This window comes from Miscanthus floridulus, chromosome 5, assembly GCF_019320115.1.
Source record: "Miscanthus floridulus cultivar M001 chromosome 5, ASM1932011v1, whole genome shotgun sequence".
Taxonomy (NCBI): Eukaryota; Viridiplantae; Streptophyta; class Magnoliopsida; order Poales; family Poaceae; genus Miscanthus; species Miscanthus floridulus.
The window spans coordinates 132,738,164-132,751,084 of record NC_089584.1 but is presented as its reverse complement, the minus strand read 5'-3'; the positions used below and the strand labels follow the sequence as shown (position 1 = coordinate 132,751,084).

Sequence of the window (12,921 nt, the reverse complement as noted above, 5' to 3'; positions counted from 1 at the left end):
AAGATGTGTAATTAGCATTGGATGCACTATACCACAGCCTCATAACAACGTCGGACGGTCTGTCGGTATAAGTCCCTTTACCGTCGATAGACCATCGATGTAGAGATACCAAGTTAGTTGATGTAAGTCCTGTCGGTAAAAAGTTTTACCGACAAACTACCTTTTACCGATAGACAGTCCGATGGAGAAAATTCACCGACAGACAGTGTGTTACCATTTATGCCGACAGACCGTGCGATATTATACATATATTTACCAATAGATTCTCCAACATGAATTTTAAAACTAATTAAAAAAATAAAATCCAACGTAGCAGAATCATTACATATTAAATATGCATTTGACTAATCGAAGATCCATTATATCACATTCATCTCCACAAATTTAGTCCCCAAATAAATGGATCTCCATATGACATGCATATAGTTGTCTTGCACATTTGCACCAAGTCATAAAGCACAATTACATACATGGCAGCATATCCAATTTACACCAAGTCATAAAACATAAATGGGAGCACACTAGATTGTTTGCGGTACACAATCACTTTGATAGACTTAGCAACCAAAAAGAGATGCATGGATCCAACAGCAGGTTCTTGCACAGCAGGTTCTTGCACTGCCAACGAGTCAAGTCCACAAGTTCTTCCAGAAACTCAGAAAACAAAAGAAATACTTGGATCCAAATGCAGTCGTTGCTTAAAAGTTGGCATGCCATTCATTTGTAAGCAGCTAGTGGCGCCCAAGGCTACCTGAAAAATAAAATTAACATCAATTTGATCATTAACGGAAAGAACTGTAGGGGATGTCCCAACCTAAATTGATTGAAAGTAGTACAATAATTAGGAACCGCAGGTCTATGTCTCAGCTATTTGCAAACTTAGATAGCCGTGCAATGAAATTTGCTAATACTTTTAGGCATGTTGGCAGTACTAGCTTGTGCTCTTAAAAAATTGCTAGCATCTCAATCTCAGCTATTTGCAATCTCAGAAAATAGCAGCATATGTACAACCAAAATATGTACAGCTATTTACAATTTCAGCTAACTTATGTACAACTATTTGCAGTCTCATCAGCAGCATATCTTAGAAAATAGCAGCATATGTACAGCTATTTGCAATCTCAGCTATCTGCATCTCAATCTTAGCTATTTGCAATCTCAGAGAACATTTTAGCTAGCCACAATATACCATTCCAACTGTGGCTAGCAGCAGCAGCATATGTTTAGCTATATGGTTGCAGCAGCATATGTACAGCTATATGTACTACCTATATACCATTCCAGATGTGGCTGCTAAAATAGCAGCAGCGAGCAAACATATGTACAGCTCAAAGGAAGAGTCATAAAAGGGCTCAAAATACCTGGTGTACCCTTGGAAGATCCAGATGCATTGTTGCAAGGTTTCAGCTATATAAAGTACATCAATTAGGAACACTGGACACTCATCAAAAGCAAAAAAGAAATGACGTTAGGTGTAATTTCTTACTCGCTCGTATGGCCACGCAATTGACATCATATAAGCCCCAGCCATACTATCCATATGATCATAAGGGCGAGGTAGAACTGCACCCCTTCTTATCACATGTTCCACCATAACTTCACAAAACTGCTTTCCTAGAGGCTGACCTCCTACCACGGTCTTTGGATTAACAGAAAGGACAGTTCCCTTAGCTACAAGGAGATCAGGCCTCAGCATAGCAAATAGTATCACTTCCTTTCCAACCTGAAGTAGATGACACATCCATGAGACTTACAGAAATGTGAGGAACTAATATTAAATCACAAATATAAACTTAACAAGAAGATGGAGAACATTACAAGCCCATCATGTGTAAAGCGAGAGGCATTTTTATTTCTTGCTGTGTTTATAGCGTTCATGCTAGCAAACACTGGTGGGGCTTTAATGTACTGACCACAATCCTCATTATCTGCAATATTGTCATATTCTTCGCGCCGAGCATCATAATGTGCATCAACATGTTCTTCAGACCTTGGGCTCTACATCATGCATTGAAATAATACATATCAAGAGTACGAAGATATATTTTGATTACATAAACATGGAGCCTTAAGACGTTGTATAAGAGATAAAGATATCGAAAGTACTTTACCATGTGTTGTCTTGAATTAGAACCATGTTGTGACAAAGTTTTAGCATTTTGCTTTTCTTGTGCCATCCTTTGCTCTTCCAGTTCATCTTCTAGTGTAGCGATACGTTGTTCCAAGGTTGCTTGCACAATTTCAGAGTTTTTACGAGCAAGACTTCTAGTTGAAGCCTTGTTGACATGTATGACTTCAACCCTAGGGTGCGAATCTCTTGGGGTATTAGTCCTAAACCCAAAACACGGACATGGCCTTTTGGTTCCTTTTCTCCACAAACAGCAGCATATGCATCTCCTTCTTGAATTGATCTATCCTTCAACTCTGGACGAGCTTCAACAACTACTTTAAGTTCATTATGTAAAAAAAGGAATAAGTATGTTTATATATAACTTACATGTTGCTATTACTTTTCTAGAGGAAACTTACAATTGTTGACGATGCCTGCATTAAAGGTACTCCATTTTTCCTTGTATGAGTTTTGATGTAAACTTCATCTCTTCGAGGGGCGCGACCAACTTCTTTACCCTACAAGTTTTTTTCCAAACTTTGAAGTAATAAAAATTCCTCAAAACAATGTATTTTGAATTAGTAATGTGATAGATAGGTTTATCTACCAGATCATGCCTATGACAACCATGGCTCACACTGCCTGATGTATGAAGCTGCTGAAACTTGGCACGATTTGCCTTTGCTCTTGCTGTACGAGCCTAAGATTGAAAGCATTTGGTACTTACTTCAGATTCAGGAGTCCCCAAAAGTTCTAAAAACATATTCATATAATTTGGTACTTACTTCAGATTTAGGAGTCCTCCAAAAGCGAATAAGGTAATCCCAATCAGCAGCATTTACTGTATTACCAACTCTTGCCTTGAGTTCATCATCCGTCAATGATTCATCAAAAAACTTCTCTTTTAAGTCTTCCTTGTAATCCTTCTATTACCTTGCAGCTGTATCCATGAACCATTTAATGAAATCCTCATCCATGTCATAGAATGCCTAATTTGTAGGGTAACATGGGTCAGATCATATGCACAAAAACAAACACAAAGAAATAAACATAGCAATTTACATAAGTACAAGAAGTAAAAATAAGTTACAAATTAACAGATCAAGTGCACGAAAATAATATACAGATCATGTTGTATTTGGCTCAAATCAAGTGCACGGAAATAAACATACAGATCATGTTGTATTTGGCTCAGCTGAGAAAGACACAATAGTTGTTATCAATTCAATATGCCACTCAGTTCACAAAAAAATCAGTGCTAAATAATTGTATTTTGCTTAGTTGAGAAAGACACAATAGCTGTTATCAATTCGATATGCCACTCAGTTCTGAAAAAAATCAGTGCTAAATAATAGGTGTTGTACCTTTATGTCATTCCAAACTGCTATCTTCTTTTTATGATCAACAAGCCTCCAGTCCTTACAACCAATTGATAATTTCTTTCTCACTTGACACCCAATGACACTAGCAAGCTTCCTAGCAGTTTCTCCAATAGGTTGTTCATATTCATTTAGTGTTACTTTGATTTTAGGCATGTCGGCAGTCCTTGTAAATATGTCATTCATTTGTGTGATGCCTCTTCCATCTGAAAGGTCTTTGAGTGACAACCTTAGGTGGACTAATTGTGTTTAATATGAGATACACATGTCCTTGCAAATTTGGTGTGCATGCTCTACACTTATGGTATGAGATGATGTAGAAATTTCATAAGAATTGTATAAGAGATGCTTCGGTCTTGGAGTAGGTCTTGTCAGCTATAGTGCAACAGTTTTCAGTATGTAGCAGTGGTGGAAGAATTGAAATCTGGTAGCAATATAGAAGTCAAATTAAGCTCAAATTTTTATAGCTGCTAGATGACTTAGTGAACCACATCTCTACCAAATTTTGTGGCATTTGGGTCTGTACATTGGGAGATATGTATTTTTCTTTGAAGGGCACATAATCTGCCAGAAAAGTGACAATCATTAGATTGATCAAGTGTCACTTTAATTGAAAGGTCCTCAAGTTGGAAACATATTTACAAGTGTTTGAGGTACCTAAGTTTGGTCTTAGATTGATCTAGAAGTACGACATGCAAAGAGTACAAGGCTATTTGATTGTGGAGTGTATTTGGCACATATTTGGTACTCAAAATGAAGATCAAGACTAAGCTCAAGATGAAGCTGAAGTTTAAGTTGTAGAGATTATTGGAAATCATTTGGTAGAAAAAAGGACTAAAACAAGTAGAAAGAAAATGATTTAAAGAATGATTCAAGGTTACACATCTAGTTAAGTCCTTCATTTAAATCAATCAATCAAGGTATTTCAAGTGAGTATCAAAAATGGTTGTTTGGAGAGAGGTCACTTCTTTCTAGTGTAGGGGCTTACCGCTTATGTGTAGGTAAACCAAATGTGGCACTTAGAAGGCTATTATAGAAGTGGTGATCCGAGGAACATTTAAGATGCTTAGTTGAAGCAATCAAAAGGGTTGATCAAGAAAAGCAAGCAACACCCAAAAGAGAACTAGTCATAATATTTCAAGTGATATTCTCACATTGATGCTCTCATGCAAGCAAAGATGAAATGAAGAACCAAGCAAACCACAACAAAAAAGTGCACTTGATCATAAGTAGTTCTCCATTCATGTGGGTGAAGAATGGACTCTATCTATGATGATTGGTCTTCACCAAGCTATAAATTAGACTTTACATTGCTAGTGGAGTAATGAATTGGAATCTATGTGACTATCATCTACTCCAATATAGCAAAGGTATTATTGTAATGTTTATGTTCATTTCATCCCTTACTAGTATGCGGTTAGTGCATATAGTACATGCTTATTAGGATTATGCATGGCAAATGAAAATCTTTGAAATTCATAGCCTACCACTATTGCTTGAATGATTAATTGATCTAGTGGTTAGTGTATGAGTTTGTTCATGAGCTAATAAACCCAAGTACTTGATTTATTTTGGATTGCTAACAAGTGACAAGTATAACATTGGCAAGATAACCCTTGCAAGAAGTGTGAAGAAGCTTGCCATTGGTTCAAACCTGATTTAGAAGTTTAGGCAAATCAATTTAGTTCAAGTCAACTTAGAAGCTCATAATAGCAACAAGAGTACAAGCACAAGACAACAATGCAAATGGATATCTAGTTTGTTTGTTTCAAGTAGTATCTAGACTCAAATATTTCATCAAGAATTCACAAGTGATGTCTAGACCAACTCATAAGTGATATCCTACAAATGGTACTCATGAAGATAGCAAATGTTTAAGAAATAGTTTTTATTGATAAATCAATCATACACGTGGTATCACATCTCTACACATGGTATCATTCATACAAGATGGTGGTTCCACAAGTGATCATCAAATAAAGAATGCTTTGCTCATCTAGAAGAGCTCAAGATTATCATGAGAATGACTCATACTTGGACATAGGGTGAGGAGCCCCACTACAATTGGTATCAAGGTCATAAGATCCTACACATGGTGTCTAAAGAGCTATACAAGTAGTGTCCATCAAAAATAAAGATTCAAGTGTCAACCATCTACCCCAAATACAAGCCTTTGCATCAATAAGAAGCAAGAAGCACACCTTTTATAGAAATTGATGACAAAGGAGAAAATATTGTACAAAGATATGAAAGCTTTGAGAGAGATTAGTACAAAGATATTGAGAGAAGTTGGATTTGGACATAAATATGGACAAAGAGGGAGCAACATTGAGAAATTGAGAATGATCAAAATTCTTAGATAAGAGAAGCACACAAGTGTAACACGACCGACCAATTATACAAGATTAAGTAGGGAAATCTTTTGCCGAAGCAGATAATTTAGCAAACTTAAGCCCATATAACCCGGTAGTCCATGAAACCACAAAGGATTTCAAACCAATCGACATACAAACCAAGATCATACAAGTTTAACAAGTACCGTCACATGTTACATAAAGTTCACAACAACAGTAGGATACATCAGAGTTTAGAATATAAAGTTATTACAAAACAGGTTCAATCTGAAATAGCGGAAGCAAATAGTTTTCAAGTCACACACACACTTTTAGTTCCAATACAGTGCTAGTAGGTAGTCATCTCCAACAAAAGCATCAGATGAGAGATACGGAGTGACCATTGCCCTTGGTCCTAGTTGTCACCCATCGCCGGGTATAGGCAGTTAATGCAATAGCCGTAGTACATTTGACCATCTGCAACAACAATGGGAATAACGCCCCTGAGTATGAGAAGGTACTCAGCTAGACTTACCCATCTTAAACCAAAATAAAGTGACACCAAGGATTATGCAAAGCTTTCTTTAGTGGGCTAGCTGACTCGTTTGCGAAAAGCATAAGCTATCATGAAGAAACCATTTTAAGTACTTTGCATCATCTTTATTAAGACCTATCCATCTAGGTAAGCACCTGTACTATAGCAATCACTTGATTAATCAATAACATCCAGTTATCAATTTAGATTTAGCATATCCCATACCATCCAGATAACCATCATTGTTCCATAATAATTACTACGATGCCGTAGCTCGAGTCAAGTGCTCACTATCCAGGAGCGATGGCGATTCGAATCGATTCGTAACCAGCTGGTGATTTATTCCTCACATAAACCACGCTTCCCCCGTCAGGGTCACTTAGATCACCAATGACACTTTCCAAGTAGCCGCGGGATAACAGCCGGGACCGCACTACCCAGGGACCGTCCGACTGCCAGGACACACCTTGGGCTCACTCTTCGCGTCCCCGTCATACCCCATTTAGCACCAGTCTGCCAATCCGGGTTTATCCTGGCTCGAATAGTGTCACTAGCTTCGCGGTCGAAAGGTACTTTATTCGGCCAGCTAAATGTGAGGCATGCGTTCAACATGACAAGAGGGATGAGCAACGATCGGTTCTTAATCGACACAGACGGAAACTAACAGCACCCCAGAACCCTATCTGGTTGCCTCCAACTTTTTCTGTTCGGTCTCCAATTATCCATCACACATGGTTAATTCCAGGATATCATTCTTTCCATAGCTAAATTCTTCCAGTAACCACCTATAATGTAGGTGATCGGATTATCACCGATCGCTACCGGTCTAAGCAAGGCTAAGCAGTTATTCGATCCTAACCTAACAGGGTAACTAGGTAGTAAGGTAGGCAAGGATAGTAATAAATGCATCAACGGTTTCAATCAACTCCTATCACTTAATGCAACAATATATAAACTCATATATATAGATAGAATTGCTTTTATAAAGTAGGAGACTTAGAATGCTCTGGGGCTTGCCTCGTTCGAACGAATTAGATTGATGATCCATGCACTCGGGCAAGTCCTCTCCTGGCTCCTCTTCCTCTGGCACCTCCTGTGCCTAGACTTCTTGTGGATCTGTCCCAATCTGCTCTTCCTGAACTACTGCTAGCAACTCCTCCTATGATCCTGTATGATGCAGATATATGAGTGCTAATGCATAGGTGCATCGGAGAGATGACATGTAATGATCATGATACATGAAATATAGATGAACATGTTTAACTTTATTAGGCATAGTAGAAGTAAAGCCCTTCTACAAGGTAGCCAACATCATCCAAGAACATGTACTACTAGACTACTACTACAACCATGGTACTAACATGCCAAGTCACCACAGCAATCTAAGATGCCTCAAAGATACACCAAAGCAACCATTATTAACTAATCATGCATTAAAGAAGATTTGTTTATTTCATTTTAAACTAGGGCTACAACAGCAACATATATTTCTGGTGCTCATAAAAATCTGAGAAAATTACAGTAACATAGTACTACTCTAAGTAGCCTACCATAAAATTTTCATTGCATTTAGATAAGTATAACAGCCTACACAAAAATGACAAGCTATGGTGGATAATTGAGCATGAAAATACTTTGTACTACAAAAAGTGTCAAACAATAGATTTGGTATTTTTCCCATGATCTTCATAGCATACAATCACTGTACAAAAAGTTTCACCAACATGTATTATTCATATTTTTAGCCCTAGCAATTTTACAAGAAATTAGCAATTAATACACATAACCTACCTAGCCATATTTTTCCACATAACATGCATGACATATATTTTTCACAGAAAGTACATCTCAAGAATAGATCAACCAAATTGGAATCATAATTTTCTGATACATATAGGATTTACTAGACATTTCACAAGATATCAGCAATATCAAGAATTAAATAAAGCCCTACATTAAAGTATCTCAAAAATGACATGCAATATTTTTATCATGTAGATCTGGTGACAAGGAACACAACAAAATTTGTTTCATCAATTTTGGAGCAATATAGCTTGAGATATACATTTTACAAGCTTTTTAAATCAAATTTTGAAATCATTTTCTTTAAAACTGAAATTCCACCGACCCAAAACTGCTAGGTGCACCCGGTGCAGTGCACCCAGAGGTGCTGCCAGGCGGGACCCGTGGTCAAGCTAGGCCCACGCGTCAGCCGGAGCCGAGCAGGGGCTGTCGTTGACCGGCCGGCTTTCACCGCCGATGAGCTTGCTGGCGGTGAGGTCACCACCAGGGGCTCCCCGCAACGAGGCGGACCCGATGAGCCAAGAACGGGCACTGGAGGAGCTCGGAAGGGAGCTCGATGGCACGCATGGCGGAGTGGTGGCGTGGCTCGTCGGCAGTACACCGACTCTGGCCACGGCAAGGCACGGGGAGGCGCGCACGAGGTTCGCGGGGGCAAGGCGGTGCTAACGCGCGCGAAAGCGGAAGGAGAAAGGGAGCGAGAAGGGGAGGTCCATGGAGCCGTGCTGCTCCGATGAGAATGGCCATGCTCTGGCGAGCAATAGCGGCTGGCTCGAGCCTTACCACGTCGAACGGAGACGAGCACAAGCTGCGCAAGGCCGGGGCGAAGGCGGCGAAGACGTAGCGAGCTCCGGTGGTCTGGCATGGCCGGGACGGCTACTCCGATGAGGCAGCGCGGCGGTGGTGGAGGTGAGCGCTTGCTCTGCTGCTGGCGCGCAAGAGGAAATGAGGAGAATGCACGAGAAAGGAGAGGGAGGCTCGGACAGCGGTCTTGAAGACGGGGCAGGCTGGTCGGAACGGCGAAGGCCGGTCGGAACGGCGCAGGCCGGGGTTGCCGCGCGGTGTGCTCGCCGGCGCATGGCCGCCACGCGGTGTGCACGCTCTGGCACGGTCGGGCATCGGTGCGGCGAACGAGCGAGACACGACGCTGAAGCAGGCCAGGCCGGCCTGTGCGGCTAGGCCGAAAGGGAGGTGGCGGCCCAATAAGGTAAAAATGAGATTTTTCAAATTATTTTCAATTCCTTTTTCATTCAAATGAATTTTTGAACTATTTGAAAGCAGTTTCAAATTTTGGCCCAAAAATAAAAGTTGCTCAAAAATTTATTCTCTACAACTTTGCTTTTAATACCAAAGTCAAATTCCAAATAGATTTTGAATTACAAATTAAAAATCAATATTAATTCAAAACCCTAATTTTGAAGAATTATTTTTAAAAGCAAAATTTGGCAAAAATTTAAATATAAACTTTGCTCCAAATTGTATACTAAATATTTATAAGCTAGCTTAGTGATCAAAACAAGAAATCATGGCATCCAAACATGAGCATGGCATTTCACATTGTTAAACATAATGAATTTCAATCAATTTAAGCACCACATGAAATGATACTTCATTTCTTTCGAATGAAATGCATGAATGATGCTTATGCATGAGGTGATGATGATTATGCTCATGGGATGAAATGGTAATGCATGCTTAACACCAAGGTGTTACAGCCCTCCCCACTTATAAGAATCTCGTCCCGAGATTTTGAGTTACGAACCATTTGTTATAAAAATCATTATAAGCGTTTTGCAGATATTCTCCTGTTTCCCACGTCGCATCACCATCATCGTGATGACTCCACTGTATCTTATATGTTCTCACCACTTTGTTCCGAGTGACTCGGTCCTTAGTGTCCAAAACTCAAACCGGTTGCTCACGGTATTCCAAGTCTGACTTGAGCTGAATGCTCTGAGGTTCTATTCTCTCTTCCGAAACACGCAATCACTTCTTCAACTGTGATACATGGAAGACTGGGAAGATTGAAACCATCGCTTCTGGTAATTGTAACTTATAAGCCACGGGACCCTTCTTCTCTATGATCTTGTACGGTCCTACAAATCTAGGAGCAAGTTTTCTCTTTACTCCAAACTGTTGTACTTTTTTCATTGGAGTAACCTTCATATAAACGTAGTCACCTACCTCAAACTCAAGCGGTCTCCTTCTCTTATCGACATAACTCTTCTGGCGTGACTGTGCCGCTTTCATGTTTTGTTGGATAGTACGGACCTTTTTCTCAGCCTCGTCAACAAAATCGATTTCGTAAAACCTTCTTTCTCCAGGCTCAACCCAATTCAATGGTGTCCTACATTTCCTGCCATACAATGCTTCAAATGGAGCCATCTTGATACTCTTTTGGTAACTGTTGTTGTAAGCGAACTCTGCCAAAGGTAACCATGATTCCCATGAACCTTTAGACGATAACACACAGGCTCTAAGCATATCTTCAAGAACAGCATTAACTCGCTCTGTCTATCCATCTGTCTGGGGGTGGTAAGCTATACTCCAAATCAAGCTAGTACCCAAACCTTTATGAAGATGCTCCCAAAAATGAGCGGTAGACTATGACCCATGGTCAGACACGATAGTCTTTGGTATACCATGTAATCAGATAATCTTTGCAATGTACTTCTCAGCATACTGAGGTGGTTGAAATATTGTTTTGACTGGTAAGAAGTGAGCTGATTTGGTAAGGCAATCTACAATTACCCAAATCGAATCATTCCCCTTTGGTGTGGTGGGGAAACCGGTGATGAAATCCATACTTATATCATCCCATTTCCAATCTGGTACTACAAAGGTTGCAACATTCCTGCGGGTCTCATGTGAAGAGCTTTCACTCTACAACACATGTTGCAACGAGCAACGCTGCAATCTTCTTCTTCATCTTTGTCCACCAATAACGAGGTCTCAATTCTTGGTACATTTTGTTACTTCCAGGATGGATAGACAGCTTGGAGTGATGAACTTCATCCATCAATTTGTTCTTGAGCTCTCGATCTTTAGGTATAACCAGACGGTCATTAAACCATAACACTCCTTGTTCATCCACTCTAAAGTGCTTGAACGGTTCTTTCTTTATTTTCTCCTGGATATGGAATATTCCCTTATCTGTGTAACACCCCGGGTGTTTAAATACTAAAACCTGACATATCATCATATGTATTGCAAAGCATTTGGCATTTGGTGAAAACTTTGAGATGCACACACTAAAACAAGTTTATATTTATATGTTAAGTATTGCTTGGTATTGTTTGAATCAAGTTTGGAACCTTTGTATTGATTTGAAATTCCGAAAACCCTGATTTTCAATATTTAAACCCTACCCTGAAAATCCATTTCAAAATCTAAGCATATTTTGGGGTTGAGTCCAAAAGCAAAAGTGTAGAGCTTGACAAGTTAAGCAAAGTTTGTTTTTGGAGTTTTTCAAGTTGTTTAGTAAAATTTGGAGTAATTCAAAAAGGCGTAATTCGTTAAATTTCCCCATTTGAATTCAAAAGTTCATTTCAAAATCTAGACCGAATTAGGAGTTGGTTATAAAAGCAAAGTTGTAGAACTTTTGATTTTGAACAACTTTTATTTTTGGAGAATTTTGAGTTGTTATGAAAATTTGAGAGTAATTTGTGAATTTTGGTGAATGGCAAACTTGTAAATACTGTGAACAGTGTTCACCGCCGTAGCTACACCGCCGGCGACCTTCGGTTCGCTTCCAGACGCGCGCGTGGATGTCCTCGGCTTCGTGCTGGCGTGGGAAAGGCTCCTGCGTGGCTTCCTTGCACTTCTGGCCACTCCTTAAGGCCTGAGCCGTCGCCGTTCTTCGCCGTTTCCCTTCCTTTGTTTTCCCAGCGCCGTTGCCATAACTCCGTTGAGCTTTTGCCGTCGAACCAGCGCCCGCGCCATCACAACAAAGCGTGTCCTAGCTCCACTAGTTCCTTGCACGTCCAGCAAACCAGTCCTTGTGGCTTGTCTTCATCGGAAACTCGCGGTGCGCGCTCTTCTTCCTCACGGCCGGTAGCGTCCCCGTCGCGAGCGCTTCGCCGTGGCCAGCGTGTTACGGTGATCCTCTGCCCCTGCTGAGTCTTGTTTCAGCTTTGCCATGATGCTATAGTCCTCCATGACTCATTGATTTCTCATTTTGACCACCACAGCTCTCGGAACATCGCCACCGACGACGATCTGCTCCGCCGTGCTTGCTCGGAACGTCGACCCACCTCTCCGTTGCTCCTCCGGCCTTGTGCTCTACTCAGTCGTGCTTGGGGTGAGCTACTGATGCTTCCTAGGCCTTCTGTTTAAGCTTTATAGGTCTCACATCGCCGGCGTAGCGCTGCCATGCCACCGCGTCCGCCATGGCCGACGACGAGCTAGTATAGGGCCATAATCAGTGCTGATAGGGACGTCAATCGATGCGCCTAGTCTTGGTGATCATTTTGGTACTTTGGCCGTCGCAGTTAGACTCACCGTCGACGAGTTTACGCCGGTCAGCGCCGTCGCCGTCGTGGTCAAACGCGTGAGGTTAGGGATGACAGGTGGGACCCGTTGTCAGTGACTCAGCGTTCAAATGGATTTTTCTATTTTCAGATTTGAATGAATAGTGATGTAATTTGTTATTTTTGTGTAGATTTATTTAGAGCTCCAAAAATTATGAAAATTTTTGTGTGACTTCTCTACGATGTGTATTATTTAAGAAAAATATAAAATAATGTTTTTCAGTAAATTTTGAAT

At 40.4% G+C, this 12,921-nt stretch overlaps 1 pseudogene; it reads right to left on the bottom strand.

Moving 5' to 3' along the window:
• Positions 1-731: 731 nt before the first annotated feature.
• Positions 732-3,675, bottom strand: LOC136455372 (uncharacterized; annotated as a pseudogene).
• Positions 3,676-12,921: the final 9,246 nt, after the last annotated feature.